Below are 18,235 nucleotides of genomic sequence, written 5' to 3'. Positions count from 1 at the left end.
CCTAGGCATTATCTAGCCTAAGTATAGCCTAGGCCTATAATATACCCCCTCTTTTTTTTACAGTTACTAGGCTAACCTACCTTATAATATATTTATTATATATATTAGGTATATAAGTAGGTTCTATACCTTTCTCTTTTTATTACTATAATAATATAACCTATATATATAATGGTAGCACTCCTACCAATAGTAGGTAAGGTGCTAGAGGCTATAGTTGCCTAAAAGGTAACGGCCGTCGCAGAGGCCTATAGGCTTCTCCCGGCCGAGCAGATAGGCAACCGGGAACATAGGTCTACAGAACTAGCTATTCGGCTTGTTACGGCTTAGGTTTAGGAGGCTTGGAGGCATAAGGCGGCTGCCTCCCTCCTATAGCTCGATATCTCAGGGGCTTTTGACACTGTCAACTATACCCGGCTACTAGCCACTTTACGGAGCTAGGGCTTCCTGAAGTGGCTGGTAGTCTGGGTCAGGGAGTGGCTACAGGACAGGGTGGCTATCCTCTACTTCGATGGCTAGGAAACAGAGGATATAGCGGTAAGGGCTAGGGTCCTATAGGGGTTACCCCTCCCCCCTATACTATTTATCCTCTATATAGCCTCCTTCTACCAGGCCATTCGCTAGGCTAGCCCCGTGGTTAGTTTAATAGGCTTTGCCGACGACACCAACCTCCTAGCCTTCAGGAGGGCCAAGGAGGCCTATAACGGTCAGCTACAGAGGGCCTAGAAGGCTTGCCTCTAGTAGGCAAAGACCCGGGGTATGGCTTTTGCCCCGGAAAAGTACGAGCTTATCTACTTTAACAGGGGCCGGAAATAGTGGTCATGACCGCTAGAGCTCCTATAGCCTAGAGGGGGTACTACTACTATAGCCCCTTTGAAGTTAGCCAGATTCCTTAGGGTCTAGCTAGACTAGAGGCTATAGTAGGGCCCCTATTATACAAAGGTAGCTAAAAAACTAGAAACCTAGGAGTTTGCCTTAACTAGGCTTATTACGAAGACCTAGGGCCCTAGCCTTCTATAGGCCTACAAGGTCTATACTAAGTATATCCGTAGTGCCCTAGCTTATAGGGCCTCGAACTTTTATAAGCCTACTAAGCTAGGGGGTAAGCCGGAAGGCCCTATTAGAGAGCTATTAAAGGCCTAATATAAGGCCCTTTAAGTAGTTACTAGGGCCTATAAGGCTACCCCTATCTGGTGCCTTGAAATAGAAGCCTAGGTACTACCCCTTAACCTCTATCTTAATAAGAGGTTAGCTAACTTTAAAGCCAAACTTAACCAGCCGCTCCTATAGACTAGGGTAGGCCTAGGGGCCTCCTAGGTCCCTATAAGGGGCCTTATCTAATAGGCCTATAATAGGCTAAGCTAGAGGTTCTAGAAGAGGAGGGCTAGGGCAAGGGGCCAGGAGCCAAAGCCTATAGCCCTAGAAGTAGCAGGGTTGACGGTCTAACAATAGGTTTAGGAGGGCTATAAAGGAGGTTAACCCCCCTTATAGACCCTACAAAGAAGGCTATAGGCTACGGAACTAGCCATGCTAGCTAGCTAGAGCAACTAGTAGAGGGCCGACTAAGCTAGTAGGAGGATATAGCATGTGTCAGACAAGGACCCTCCGTGCCTAGTTTTTATAGGGGAAGGCCCATAAAGGCACTAAGGCCTAACAAAGGCCTAGAGCTCCCTACCAATACAGGCCCGTATAGGGGCTATTAGCCTCTATGACTTCCTTTTTAGGGTTCAAGTCCCAGGGGTTAGTATCCCCTACTATGCCTATAGCCAGGGGAGGGAAACTATAGAGTACCTAGTTATATAGTGCCCAAACCTACTAAGAAGCCGAACGTGGGAATCCTAGGAAATATGGTTATAAAGGGACCTAGACCTCGTTCTACAGGGTATAGGGACCCGTAACTATCGTTTGGCAAGGAGGGTTCTATAGTAGCTAATAGACCTAGGGAGGCTCCCGGAATACTGCCTTGTAAGGAGGCTAGACCGGGAGGGAAGGCCTCTATAGGGCTATTCTAGCTACTTCTCCTTTTCTTTATAGTATATTGGTACTCCGGATTAGGCGTTAGAGGCGGGATAGAGGTTTTTATCCGGCCTATTAGGCACGGTTTCCTTTATATATAACTAGAGAGGCTCTAGCATACTTATTAGTATAGTGGTATAGGACTAATAATAATAATAATAATATATATATAATGGTATGTTATATATAAATAGGTAGCTATTTGAGTTTGGATAAAACCTATACCTTCTTCCCTTTGTTATTAAAATAATATAACCTATATATATAGTAGTAAGTTATATATATAATGAGGAAGTTGCCTAGGTCTTCTATATTCCCTCATTACCTTCTTCTAATGCCTATAAATACCCTTTTTACTTCCCTTCCTTTCCTAATTCTCTTTCCTATAACTAACTCTCCTTTTCTTTTATACCTTCTAATTACCTTTGCCTTTTATAATTATACTTATTACTTATACCCTTATTATACCTTTAAGTTTTTTTTTTAATTAATATCCATCTAATATATTAATAATTACTAGTTTACTTAGTAATAGTAGTAATAGTTATTACCTTAGTAATAATAAGAATAAAGATTATTATATAAGTTTTCCCTTACCTATACTAATTTTTAGCTATTATATATATATATATATATAATATAGATTAACTCTTTATTTCATAGTATAAGAATACTAACCTTTCCTTTAGTAGGTATACTATTAAGGGTAACTCTTCTAATAAGGAGTTTAAACTATAGCCTAAGAAGTAATAATACTACCTACTATATATTAACTAACTTCTAAGAGGTAATAAGGTTAAATATATCTAGGGTTAAGGCGCTTTTTATATAATGTATTATAAGAGCTATAAGAGCTACGTTTAGAATCTATAGCTTTAGGCTAATAACCCTTACCTATATATAGGTATTAAGAAAATCGTAGGTTATTATAATACTAGTATTGCCCTTGCCTCCCCTACCTATTATAAGACCGCTAACTAAGGTACCTATTATACTATCCTAATGCCTAAGTTCTCTATATTACTATGTTTGTTCTCTATACTCTTTAAGGCTACCTAGTCTAACTATTTGCCTAGATAGGCTACCTTTGCCTCTACGTATGCTACAAGTTCTTATCGCTCTAATAATAATTTTGCCCTAGTTACTATTACCCTTGCCTTTAATACCCTTACCTACTATAGTAACATTATCTAGCCTACTACTAGCCTTAACCCTACTTTATGGGCTGCTAGGCAGCTTATATATCGTGCTATAGCGTAGAACGATAGTATATTACGCTAGATATGGTATATAAATAAGAATATATCGACTTTAGTTAATACTAATGTTACCCTTATTACCTATATCCTAGGCACTCTATTACTTACTTCTTACGCCTACTCTTATATCTCTATATACCCTATACCTATACTAATTGACTTTAGCCATTCCTATACCTACTACTCTTCCTTACCTATTGAGTATGTAGTATACCTAATTTATAACTATAACGACCCTATCCCTAACGTCACGACTATTATTTTAGAGGAGGAGGATAAGAAAGAGGAGGTTATGGAGTAAACGTATTACGCGCTAGTTAGTATGTTTGTTTTGCTTTTATAATTAGACTATCTTTATAGGTACGTCCATAACGTGGTTATAATGTATCTATAACGCGACTATAACGCGCCTACCGCTTATTCGCCCTAGGTTTGCCTACCTATATAGAAAATTTATACTATTTGCTTTTATACTTTTCCCTACCTTCTATTCGTAACTAGTCTATTATTATCTCCCTACTCCTACTTAAACGTATCAAGCGCCTTAGTATTTTCTAGATTTTCTAATGGTTTCTAAGTTAAGGTATTATATCCCTTCTATTTTACTAGTATATTGTGTCAATTTCCTCTTTCCCTTACGTTCCTAGCTACAAGGATTACTTCTACTTTGTACTCCTCCTATAATAGTCCCTTCTAGGAGAGTTCTAATACTAGGTCTAGTCAAAAATCTAATATATATTATAAAGATAGTAGGTTAGATATAATATACTTAATAAGGTTAATATAGAGGGTAGGGTAAAGGCTATAAGGAATATTTAAAGTTACTATTAATAGTATTAGTACTATAATTATTTTATATTTAGCGTTAACCTAATTAAGTTTATAGCTAGGGTAGTTAGTCTTAATATTATATAAGGATAGCTATACTTTATCCTTTACTTTAAATCTCTTAGCTAGGTATTAAGAACGATTAGCGTTTTCTTACTAACGTTACTACATATATATAATAGCGGCCTAGGTCTATTCTATACCTTCTCTTAGGTAATATAAGAAATTAATAACTCTTTCTTTATAAGGTTAAGATAGGAGTGTCTAGTAGGTTAGTAAACTATATTAGGCTTATATTATAACTATAGAGAAGGTAGCTTATACTTATCCTAGTTATTATTAAGTTATAGTTATTAATTGTAAGCTAGTATATAGGTAGATGTTTAGGCTAGTTATACTAGGCAAAGGAAACTATAGTCTATAGGATAATCTATACCTCTTAATTTATATATTCTATACCTTTATCTATCTATAGATAATAGGCTATTAATAGTAGTTACTCGATCCTAATAGTCTTATGAAGGGTAGTCTAAAACTAGCTAAGCTAATCTAAACTATAAGTAGTAATAATTTGTATTAGAAATCTATAAAACCGCTACTATATATCTTAGAACTAGAGTATATATGCCTTAGCTCTTATCGAGGATATAGCTTTGAGCTAGATATACTTTGACAGCCGGTTAGTAATTACTATAAGGTACTAGGGTAAATTCTTGTCTTATATAGGGAGATCGACTATAAAATCGATAGAAATCTATTTCTAGAAGCGGTTAGCGATAGGTAGGGGCTAGAGGAATCTTTATTATAGTTAATGTAAAACTTTAGCCCTTTGATACGTATAATAGTTCCTTATAAATCTCTTTATATCTAGGGATATAAAGTCCTAATGGTAGTCCTATTAGAGCATTTTAAATAATCCGTTCCTCTCTAGGTAGCCTAATATAAGGGAGTTATAGATATATTAAAGAATGGTAGTTATAAGTAACTCCTATATAAGAAGCTAAAGTCTACCTTAGAACTAAAGGGTACCTTATATATTAAAGGAGTAATCTATAATCTAGGTCTATATTACGTTTACCTCCTTTAGAAATTTTTAGGCCCTATTTTAGATAGCCTAGAGCTAGTATATATAATGTTTATCCTTAATAACTCCCTTATCTTATAAGGCTATAAGCTATATATTTATAAAAATAGTATTCCTTTCTAGTAAGTAGTATATTCTAGGTAATAATAAGGTACTAGCTATATTTATCTAAATAGTAAGGAAGAGTTATACTATATACTATATATCCTTAGGGTAATCTTATTTATAATAGGATAAGGTATTAAGATAGGAAGCTTATAATCCTAGTTAGTAATAAAGTTTAAAGTTAAAGAGGGAGAGTATTTTAGTCTATTAAGCTTGCTATTTACTAATTAAATAAGATTTAAAAAAGTATTTAAGGTTTTCATAATTAGTTAGGATCTAAAAGGAGGTAATAATACTATAAAGCTTAGCTAACTAGGCCTTTGGATATAAGATAATTATAAGTAGTTCCTTGTTATAGATTATATAGTTTCATTCGGCTAGGGATAGTTTTATAGAATAGTAGACTATAAGATATAGGATCCCGTCTTCTCCCTATTAGGATAAGCATCTTCCTAACGCTATCTTGGAACAGTCTGCCTCAAGTATTATCTCCTATTTAGGATCCTATTATACTAAGATAGGTTCTAATATAAAAGCTATCTTAAGAGCTTTAAAGGCCTCTTATTCCTTAGTCCCTTACTAAAACGGGGTATTCTTATAAGTTAACCGTATTAAAGGTATAGTTAACTTAGAGAAGTTAGGGATAAAGTCTTAGTAGAAGTTTATAAACCTTAGGAAACTTTATACTCCCTAAACCTTATATAGTACCTCTTATTTATAGATAGTAGCTAGCTTTTTAGAGTCCAGGTAAACCTAAGTATTTACCTTTATAATATAGCTAAGATATTTAACTTCTTTTATAGTAAATATATACTTCTTAAGATCTAATATAAGTTTTACTTTTTATAGCCTTTAAAGTATATCCTTTACCTACCTTATATAATCTTTCCCATTACTTAATATATAGATTAAGATATTATTAAGGTATACTATTATGAAGTCTCTAAATATTAAGCTAAGAGTATTATTAATATATTATTAGAAAGTCATAAATATACTTATAAGTCTAAAGAGGTAAATAAGCCATTTAAAGAGGCTAAACTAGGTTTAGAATATTATTAAATACTTATCGCCTTCTATAATCTAGATATAGTAAAAGGCTACCTAAATATTAAGCTTTATAAACTACTTAGCTCTAGCTAAGGAGTAAAGCGTCTCTTTAATAAGTAGAAGGGGGTACTAATCTTACTTTATAATCTTATTTAATGCCTAATAATTAATATAGAACCTCTATTCTTTATTTACTTTCTTTATTAAGAAGATAGGGGTAGTAGCTAAAGAGGAGCTAGCTTAGATCTATCCCTTATCTAGTAAGTTAATAACTTGCTTTTAGACTTCTAATAAATGATCTTATGGCATATTATAGAAAGGCTTCTAAGGGAGTTTAAGAATCTTTCTATCTAGGCCTTCCTTTAATTTAATATAATAGTTAGCTATATTATAATATAAGGAGAGTCTACTAGCTTTCTCCTTATTAAAGAGGTTAATAAAGTTATAAAGTTTATCTAGTAAGGTAACCTCTAACTTTATATTAGGCTTAGATTAGGTACCCCCTTTTTCTAAGCTATCTCTATTAAATTAATATCTTAATTCTAAGATAGTTATTATCTCCTAGATATTAGTAACTAAGAAGGTATTAGAAGTCTTCTTTTTCCATGCCTTCCATATTATACCTATAAAGACTATACTTATTATTTAGGAGATTTCTATTTGTCTAGGCTATGAAGAGATCTTATAGATAAATAGTCCTAGTTACATTCCAATCTTAAGAACGCTTATATATATATCTAGTATAACTTCCTAATATTCTATCTATAGGAGGCCTAATATAATGTTATATATAAGTCTTAGGACTATATGGAATATAGCCTAGCTCTCCTAGCTATTAATATTTATTATAATATAGGTTATCTAAGTAATCTTTCGGTCTAGTTATCGCATAGTTATAGTCCCAAGGGTATATACGGTAGGTAAACTAATTTACCTAATTCCAAGCTTCTAATATATTCTCTTACTAATAGTACTATAGCTTAGCTTTAAACTAAATAATAAAGGTAGTAAACGGTTTATTGTCTCTCTATTATAAGAATTCTAGTTCTAATAAGGCTACCATCTTCTTATAGAGGTTAGAGAAGATACTCTCGAGATATTAAAGGAACTAAGTTAGGTCGTACCTAACTTTCAGGCCTATAGATTTATTGTAGGCTATAACTTAGGTCTATACCTAGTATATAAGGTTTCCCTAGATAAAGACCTATTAGTTATAATTAGAGCCGATAAAATCTCTATTAGCTACAAGGATATATTCTATTATACTCTTCTATATTATAAAGAGTTCCTTTTTACTATCAAAAGGTTATCAAGTAAGGAGACGCTTCCGCTACGGCCGTTAAGCTTTAAGAGGTACCCTAGCCGACTTAAGGGTCAGGATAAGTTAGGTTTAGGATACCTAGAGGGTGTTAATCGTAACATTCTACCATTCTACTGCTACTTAAAGGGAGCAGACAAGCTCCTATAATTTCGCTAAGCCTAAGGGCCTATATACTCCTAAATCTATTATAACTATATTATCAATAACTCCCTTAAGGAGATACTATTAGTAAGAAGGTAGTTAAAATATAATATACTAGCCTTATAATATCTATAGATAAGTATATAATATTTCATTTAACTACCTTAGGGAGGAAAAAGAGGAAGAATGTAAGAGTTATATAGAAGAATGCCTTTTAACTAATATATATATATATAACCTAGGTAGGGCCCGGTTAGGCTCCGGGTTAGGCGCTAACCGGGCCTTGGCCGCGTGTCTACCGGACGAGTTACAAACGAGTAACGAACGCTCTATAGACCTATAGGGTAGGGTAGGTAGGGTAGGGTAGGTCCGTTCTATACCTAGGTAAAGCCTAGGCATTATCTAGCCTAGGTATAACCTAGGCCTATAATATTTATAGCTTTAAACTAACTAGAGGGGGGCCTTTAATAGGTTTACTTTACCTTAGATATTAAGGAACTTAAGGGTTTTATTATAGAATTAGTTAACCTTATACTAAGCCTTGGATAGGGTATTATATAAGACTTTACTAACTAGCTTTTATAAGGCCTTATAACTACTATTATAGGCTTAGTTTTAAACCTATAGGAGCTTATAGCTAAGGAAGTTAAAAAGGAGCTTAAAGAAGCCCTTAAGGCTATCCTTTACCTTACCTAGGTATAGGTAGCTATAGGCCTATAATAAGGGGTAATAGGCCCTTAAAGAGGCCTATTATTAGCTAAGGCTATACTATTATAGGCATTATAAGAGGTTATAATATAGAATATAAGCCCATAAGAGGACCTTAAAGCCTAAACCCTAGCTAAAATAGTCTAAGTAGTTAATAGGGCTTCTAGCTACTAGGGAGTTATTATAGCTAGGAAGCTCCTAAGTAATAATATTATAATAGTCTTTAAAGATAAGGCTATTAAGGACTAGTACTTAGCTAATAAGTTATAGTTAGCTATAGCCTTTAGAGAGTAGGCTAGAGAGATTAATAGAGCCTATATAGTCCTAGCCAAAGGAGTCTAAAAGGAGGAATTATAGGGAGTTAGTAAATAAGACTTTAAAAGGGCTATAGGCTTATAATCGGTCGAGATAGTCAAGTTCCAGCTATTAAAGAGCCTATAAAGGAAGTAGGTTATGATACTCCTAGGCTTATAAGACCTTAAAGGGGCCTAGAAGGCCTATAATAAGGGTATAGTCTAGGATGCCTAGGTATTAGACTATAAGCCTTATTAGGATGCCCTAAAACTAAGGTAATACTATAGGTATTAGAGCTCTAGATATATCTAGTAGTATTATTAGTAGCTAACCTATTATAACTACTATAGTATAAAGGCCTATAGAGAAGGGGAGAAGGCTAGAGAGGCCTAGTACCTTATATCTACTCTAACTAGCTCCTTTATGAATATATAGTGTATAGGGGCCCTTATATAGCCTAGTATAAGAGCTATCTAAAGAAAGTTAAGGCCTAGGAATAGGCTAGGGAGGCCTATTAGTATAGACCTTAAACCTTCTAGCTATTAGGATAGCTATATTAGAAGGTAGCCTTCGAATTTAGCAACCCTTAAGAAGATAATAACTATTACTAAACTAGGGCTAAATGCCTACTATATAGAAGGCCTATACTAGCCTAGTAAGTAGCTAGGAGCGCTCTTTATAATACAATAGACCTATATCCCTTTTTTATAGCCTAGAGCCCCCTCTCTTTTATAACTGGATAAGAGGATAATAGCTATAGAGCTTATTACTATACCCTTAGCCTCTACTCTAGCTACCTTAAATATAAATTAAGATCCTTTAGTAAAATACCTAAGGTAATAAATAGGCCTTTAAGGTCCTATTAGAGGAGGCCAAATATAACCTACTAATTATCTAGGAGCTATAGATTAACCGATTTATAAGATTAATATATTACCCTTAGGCTTTAAACTACTATTCAGTTTATAAGCCTAAAGGTAAGGTAGCTATCCTAATAGCTAAGCGATTCCTAGTTAGCTAGTAAGACTATTTAGTAAATTATTATTATTATTATTAATCCTATACTACTATACTAATAAATATACTAAAGCCTCTCTAATTATATACAAAGGAAACTATACCTAATAGGCTAGATAAAAACCTCTGTCCTGCCTTTAACGCCTAATTCGGAATACTAATATACTATAAAGAAAAGGAAAAGTAGCTAGAATAGCCCTATAGAGGCCTTACCTCCCGGTCTAGCCTCCTTACAAGGCAGTATTCTAGGAGCCTCCTTAGATCTATTAACCACTATAGAACCCTCCTTGCCAAACGATAGTTATAGGCCCCTATACCCTATAAAACGAAGTCAAGGTCCCTTTACGACCGTATTTCCTAGGATTCCTATATTTGGCTTCTTAGTAGGTTTAGGCACTAAATAACTAGGTGCTCTATAGTTTCCCTCCCTTAGCTATAGGCATAGTAAGGGGTACTAACCCCTAGGACTTAAACCTTAAAAAGGAAGTTATGGAGGCTAATAGCCCTTATATAGGCCTATACTAGTAGGGAGCTCTAGGCCTTTATTAGGCCTTAGTATCTTTATAGGCCTTCCCCTATAAAAACTAGGTATAGAAGGTCTTTATTAGATATATACTATATCCTCTTACTAGCTTAGTTAGCCCTCTAGTGGTTACTCTAGCTAGCTATTATAGCTAGTTCTATAGCCCATAGCCTTCTTTATAGGGTCTATAAGGGGGGTAGATTCCTTTTATAGCCCCCTTAAACCTATTATTAGACTATTAACCTCACTATCTTTAAGGCTATAGGCTTTAGCTCCTAGCCTTTTACCCTAGCCCTTCTCTTCTAGAACCTCTAGCTTAGCCTATTATAAGCCTATTAGATAAGACCCCTTATAGGGACCTAGGGGGTCCCTAGGCCTACCTTAGTCTATAGGAGTAGCTAGTCAAGTTTAGCCTTAAAGTTAGCTAACCTCTTATTAAGATAGAGGTTAAGGGGTAGTACTTAGGCTTCTATTTCGAGGCACCGGATAGGGGTAGCCTTATAGGCCTTAGTAACTACTTAGAGGGCCTTATATTAGGCCTTTAATAATTCCCTAGTAAGGCCTTTTAGCTTACCCCTTAGCTTAGTAGGCTTATAGAAATTTAAGGCCCTATAAGCTAAGGCACTATAGATATACTTAGTATAGACCTTGTAGGCCTATAGGAGGCTAGGGCCCTAGGTCTTTATAACGAGCCTAGTTAAGGCAAACTCCTAGGTCTCTAGCTTTTTAGCTACCCTTATATAATAGGGGCTATACTATAGCCTCTAATCTAGCTAGATCCCTAGGAATCTAGCTAACTTTAAAGGGGCTATAGTAGTAGTACCCCTTTTAGGTTATAGGAGCTCTAGCGATTATAACTACTATTTTCGGCCCCTATTAAAGTAGATAAGTTCGCACTTTTCTAGGGTAAAGGTAATACCTTAAATCCTTACCTACTAAAGGTAGGCCTTCTAGACCCTTTATAACTAACCATTATAGGCCTCCTTAGCCCTCCTAAAGGCTAGAAAGTTAATATTATTAGTAAAGCCTATTAAACTAACTATAGGGCTAGCCTAGCAAATGGCCTAATAGAGAGAGGCTATATAGAGGATAAATAGTATAGGGGAGAGGGGTAACCCTTATAGAACCCCGGCCTTTACTATTATATCTTCTATTTCCTAGCTATCGAAGTAAAGAATAGCTACCTTATCTTATAGCTACTCCCTAACCTAGACTATTACCTACTTTAGGAAGCCCTAGTTCTATAGAGTGGCTAATAGCTAGGTATAGTTAATAGTATCGAAAGCCCCTAAGATATCAAGCTATAAGAAGGAGGTAGCTACCTTATACCTCTAGGCCTTTTAGACCTAGGCTGTAATAAGCCAAATAGCTAGTTCTATAGACTTATATTCCTAGTTACCTATCTATTTAGCTAGGAGAAGCCTATAGGCCTCTATAATAGCCGTTACCTTCTAGGTAACTATAGCCTCTAATACCTTACCTACTATTAGTAAGAGTACTATAGGCCTATAGCTACCTAGGGTAAAGTAGGCCTATAGGGGTTTGCTAGGCTTATAGAGGATTACTATCTTAGCCCTTTTAAACTAGGCTAGGAAATAGCTAAGCTATAGGCTCTCTATAGCTAGTATAGCTAATATCTAGTAAAGTAGCTACCTATAGGCCTTTAGTAGACTTATAGGGAGGAGGTCTTCCCCTAGGGCTTTTTATAGGGCTACCCTAGCTAGTACTACTCTAACTTTATCTACTATAACCTCCTAACTTACTTCGAACTTCGGCTCCTAATAGTCGTTTAGTTTAAGGTTATTAATATCCAACAGGTCTACTTCTAGGTTTAGAAAGAACTTATTAGCTAGTACTTTAGCCTTCTATTAGTAGCTTATAAACCCCCCTTTAAAGGCTAAGAGCTTTAGAAGGTTAACTAGTAGGTAGCTTTATAGCCTTACCTACTACTCTAGCCTCTATAATAGGTCTAGCTAGTTAGTTACCTCCTATAATATAGCTCTCTAGCTCTTAATCTTTATAGCTATAATAATCTTAGCCTAATCCTATTATAACAAACCTAACTCAGACTTCTTCTAAAAGGGTTCAGACAAAGGTAGGTAAAGCAGGACAAGCGTACAGGTCGTCTAAGGGATTCGGTAAAGCCAAAGGGTTCACAACAACACTAGAGTTGTCTCTCACAGTAGTCAACGATGCTTGGTATAAGTACTATAATTGTAGGTTGCTATCACTAGTGAACTCTCAGAGTCTACCGTAACGAGTGACTATCTATATATATATATAATCCTAGGATTACTAGCAGTCGTAGTGATCCTCTATACTAGCTTACCTGGCTCATATCGTAAGCTAGTGATCCTCTGCTAGGATCATTTCATGCCAAGTGTAATCCTATCCTAATTAGTCTATCATTTCTTCGGCTTGATTAGCCTGTTTGTGCTAGTGGCTTAGGCAACATCTATATATTGTCACAGATAAGCACATAGGCGGCCCGGCAGGCTGCAGCTAGGACACGGGACATTCCGACAGCCAATCACTCGACGGACTAATCAGAAGATTATCACCGCCAAGACTAAGGTCTTCACTGGTGATAATAGCATGTCACCGTCGATAACGCAGAATCACGAAGTGAAAGGAGAAGTGGTACTGGTGATAACTATTGAAGAGGGACAGACCATTGTGTATATATAGCTAGCTAGTCACTCGTTATGGTGGACTCTAGGAGTTCGCCAGTGGTAACAATTACAATCACAGTACTCACACCGAGCATTGCTGATTACTATAAGAGACAACTCTAAGTGTTGTTGTGAACCCTTTGGCTTTACCGAATCCCTTAGACGACCTGCCTGCTTGTCATGCTCAACCTACCTCTGTCTAGACCCTTTCAGAAGAAGTCTGAGTTGGGTTCGTCACATATATATATTTCTATAATATAATGCCTTCCTTCTAAGGCTTTTGACCTAAAAGCCCTCTTTAGGTCGTTTCAAATAGCGCTAACATCCTTTTCTATGTATACCTTATAATTTTTCCCTTTTTCTGTATTACTAGTGGCTGATAAGATAGTAGATTGTATCTCTAAGCGCCGATCTTCGAAATCCTAATAGCGTACTATGCTTGCTTCTTTTATTAATTCTTCTGGTGTAGATGTTATGCTATATTTGTAGTGTTTTAAGCGGAACTTAGCTTATCGTATAGCGTTAAGCTCTTCTTGCTATAGCAAGTGTATATGTTAGGGTTATTCTTACGATAGTTCCGATATAACGTCTGCTTATTTGTAACCTAGTTCATTACCTTAATATTCGTAGCTAACCTTTTATAGTAATAAAGATTATATCTAAATAAAAATATATAGAACAAGAAGAGGCTGATGCTAAAGAGGCCCTTTTCGTTCTTTAGACTTAACTTTAGACGGCTATTAGTCGATTAGCTCGTCTTTGTCGCCAGAAACATTTCTTAAAGGAGCAGGGTTCTAAGCTATTTCGTCGAGGTATATAGTCTCTAGAGGAAATAAAAGCAGAAGAATAGAGGGTATAGGATTCTAAGGTACGCGTTATTAGTAACGTACGGTCTTAGGGTGCTAACGTCCCGTTTAACTAGTCTTCTTTAGGCCTAGATTTATTAGAGGCTGACTTGGCCGTTTTATCCGAGCTAGTGCCTACAGTCGATCTAGGTTCTGCCGGTAGAACTATTCTAGTTTCTTAAGGTAGTTTAAGTTCTTAACTAGTTCCTATAAGTTATCCTCTAGTCTAAAATCAAGCTATTTAACTAAATACTATAGTTCCCTATTAATAATATATAAATCTAGAATTTCTTTGACGTCCTATTCTTCTTCCTTATCTTCTACTTCAATATATATAGCAACCTTAGCGTTTTTCGGTACTAGTTTGAGAAGCAAAATATAAAAAACATCTATCTATAGTTATATAGATGATAGTAACGATAGTTGGTAGTTAGATATCGAAATTCATTCTTTAATAACGAAGGGTCTAACCTTTTTAAAGTCTAGCTTTGTGCTTAGTCGTTTAGTTTATAGGTTTTATACGATTAGATAGACTTTATCTCCCCTCTCTAGGCAAGGTCCCTCGAGCCTATATTTATTATAGTAGTTCTTCATTCTAGTCTTAATAAACTCGAGTTCCTTTTTAAGCTTCTTATATAGTATATGTATTTGTTCTGCTTTGACTACTGCTTTTGGTATTATAACCTCTAGTCCTTGCCTAAGGTCTGCTTTATATCTATAGTTCGCGAAGAACGGTATGACTTTGGTCGTTTCCATTAGTATTATATTATAAGCGAGTTATACTATTAGTAATAATATAACCTAGTCGTCTTACTAGTAGTTAACGTAAGAGTAGAGGTACTACTTAATAACTTGGTTTAGTCGCTCCGTTTGTCTATTAGTCTACAGGTAATATGCTATTAATAGCTTATTATTAACGCCTAATCATTATATTAACGCTTGCTAGAACTTTAATACGAACTTAGTATCTCTATTAGTAATCTATTCTTATAGCTAAGTATATACTAATGTAACTTGCCGATAGATTATATCTACTAACTGTTTTGCTATCTAGGACTCTTTATAGGGAAAGAAGTATACCTATTTAGTTAGGCGATCTACTATAGTAAGAATACTATTATAGATTACTCCTATAGCCGTATCCTTAGATTCTAGTAGCTTTATAATGAAGTCTATTATAATTAAACTCTATAGTTTATTAGCTATTAGTAGTAGCTAAAGTAGCCTATATAGCTTATATTATACCGTTTTGCTTCGATTATAAATGTCGTAGTTCCATACGACTTCCTTAACTCGTGCCATTAACTATAGAAAATCATAGTATTTCTTAACTTATATAATAGTCTTTATAACTCCTTTATATCCTCCGAGTTTCGACTTATAGAGTTCTTAAATTATCTATAGCTATTAATCCCCGTCATAGATATATACTTTACCTCTATATTAGAGTTTCCTATCTCTTTCTTCTACTCTATTAGGTACTAGTAGTCCGGGTGCTACTTAATACTATACCTCGTTAATTCTTTCTTCTCAAAGGATTATATAGCATTCTAGGAACGAGTTAAGTAGATTATCTTCTATAGGTGTCTACATTTCGTAATATAGTGTTCTGTCTGTTTGTTCCTTAAATAATAGTGGCGTTATTTCTATTTGTCCTTCCGTATGATCCGTTCGTCGGCTGAAGATGTCTGCTTGTACGTTCTCTTTGCCCTTCTTGTAGCAGATCTCAAAGTTAAATTCCGTATGGAATTCTGCCTATCGTATTTATCGTCTATTAAACTCCTTTATCGTTATAAAGTATCGTAAATTCTCGTGATCTATATATACTTATACTAGTTTAATTATACTACTAAGGTATAGTTACTATTCCTTAAAAGCTTTAATAATCGTAAGTAGTTCCTTATTATAGATTAGATAATTAAGACGTAATCTATCGAGCTTCTTTAAAAAGAAGGCTATGGGATATAGCTTTTCTTATTTATCTTATTATCCTAATTATCCTCTAATAGTATAGTCTAAAGCGTCCGTTTCTACCTCGAATAGCTTTCTAGGGTCTAGTAATACTAGGACTAGATCTTTAGTAATGGCGTTATAGATCTATATAAATGCTTACTTGTACTATTCTTTCTATTAGAATTTAGTATTCTTCTTGGTAAGTTCGTATAAAGGATATACGATCGCTCTAAAGTTCCTAATAAACATCCGATAGAAGTTTATAAATCTAATAAAGCTTTATACTTCTATAACTAATGTTAGTCATAGCCAATTTTTAATAGCTTTAACCTTTAAAGGTTCTATCTAAATTTATCTTAGGGATATCTCGTATTCTAAAAATACTATCTTTCTAACGTGGAATTTGCTCTTTTCCTTGTTAACTAATAGTTTATATACGTATAGCGTGTCTAGTATTGCTTTTATATACTTCCGGTGTTCGTCTATTGTCTTAGAGAAGATAAGTATATTATCGAGATAATATACCGTAAATTTGTTAAGAAAGGGTTAGATAACTTGATTAATTAGGGCTTAGAACGTTACTAGTATGTTTATAAGTCCGAATGGTATGACGAGGTACTTATAGTGGCTATAGGGTATTCTAAAGGCCGTTTTCTACTTGTCGCCTTCTTTAATCTATAGTTATAGGCCGATAGCAAGTCAAGACGTGTAAAATATTAGGCTCTTGCTAACTAATCTTAGAGCCGTAAGATTAGTAGTAATAGGTATCGATTTTTTACGGTCTGTTTGTTAAGTTGCCGATAGTTAACGTATAACTATAGCTTTCTGTCTTTCTTAGGTATAAATAGAATTAGGTAGCCTGCTAGCGATATTAATAGGTAAATATATCCCCTTTAAAGGTTCTCCTCTAAATATCACTTAAGTTCTTTATTCTATATCTAGCTTATATAGTAAAGCTTAAAGAACTTTAGTTATACTCCTTCCTTGAGCTTGATCTCGTAATCCTATAGGCTATATTCTAGTAATCCTTCTAGATGCTTTAGTTTGAATGTTAGATGTCCTTTATATTCTTTCGGTACTTCCCTAGTCTTGTCTTGTCTCTCGGTTTTCTAATAGTATATAAACTTGGTTCCATCTATAGCAATACTAGCGATTTCTCCTATCTTAGCCTATTACTCTAATTGTAGTGTTCTATATTTGTTAATAGAGAGAATAGCTATTAGCGGTTTAGTTCGTTCCTCCTATTATAACGTTAGTGTCGTTATACCGCTTCTTCTAAAGTCTATAATAATCTGCCTGCTACTGCTCGTCTCTTATAGTAGATCTATAGGGTATGCCTTCCCTTAAGCATCGTCTACTTGCGATCCTTACGTACTTCCTATCTTGCTAGTTAAATACGACTCTATTCGGGGTTATAGGTAGTTACTATTCTTTTAGCTAATGTCTAGGTCGTAATCTTTATACTATAGTAACCCTAATATTATATCTTTATCGTTATCTATATCTATAATGCTAAATACGACTGCTATAGTCTTTCTTACTATAGTAATATCGATTAGTTCGGTCTCCCTACGTACTTATCATATCGGAAATGGCCCTTTGACTATACTATACTTCTACTTTATTCTCTAGGGTATCTGTAGCTAATTTATAAGTATCGGCAAAATCAGGTTTATCTCTACTCTACTATCTACTAGTATAAGCATTTCGTGCTGTTTCTATTATACTGTTATCTATAATCGCTTATCTTACTACTATCGTCTAAAGATTATAGCGATTTCCTATATTTCTGCTAGGAGGTCTCGATATAGTAGTCTCTTACACTAGTTCCTCCTATACTATACTACTACTCGCTGCTATATAGGCGTTAATAGTTCCTAGGCCCCTTGAAGGGCCTTAACCCATTTCCTAGGTCAATGTTAACCTCTTTGGTTGTTCGGCTAATAGCGGCTTCATCAATTATACTTATCTCTATAAGCCATTAAGTGCTTATAGCTTCCTACCATTAGGTCCGTTTTACTTTCTATTGTATATGCTATAGCTTTATCTAAAGCTCCTAAATTTGCGATTTCTTTTCGTCTGCGTGATAAAGACAATCGTTACTCTAGTATAAGTCCTATATATCTCGTCCTGTTCCGTAGTACCTAGGCTAGGCTCGTTTTAGAACTACTATAATGCCTTCTAGACTCCGAGCTTCGATTTTCTAGAGTAATTCGGCTGCTCTATTCCCTACGTTATAGACCTATTCTATAGGGTATAAGCTTCTGTCCCCATTTTCCTGTCAGGTTAGCTAGTAATTGTTTTCGAATTTGTCGTGGAAGTGGTATCGGCATTCGTATACTATACACTAGAACTAGGGCACTTACATATATACCTCGTGTCAAGGGTATAGTCGTATAGCGTCGCCTAGAAGGTATTA

Source organism: Thermothelomyces thermophilus, chromosome 1 (assembly GCF_000226095.1).
Source record: "Thermothelomyces thermophilus ATCC 42464 chromosome 1, complete sequence".
NCBI lineage: Eukaryota > Fungi > Ascomycota > Sordariomycetes > Sordariales > Chaetomiaceae > Thermothelomyces > Thermothelomyces thermophilus.
The sequence above is the reverse complement of the archived record's forward strand: the minus strand, read 5'-3'. Positions refer to the sequence as shown.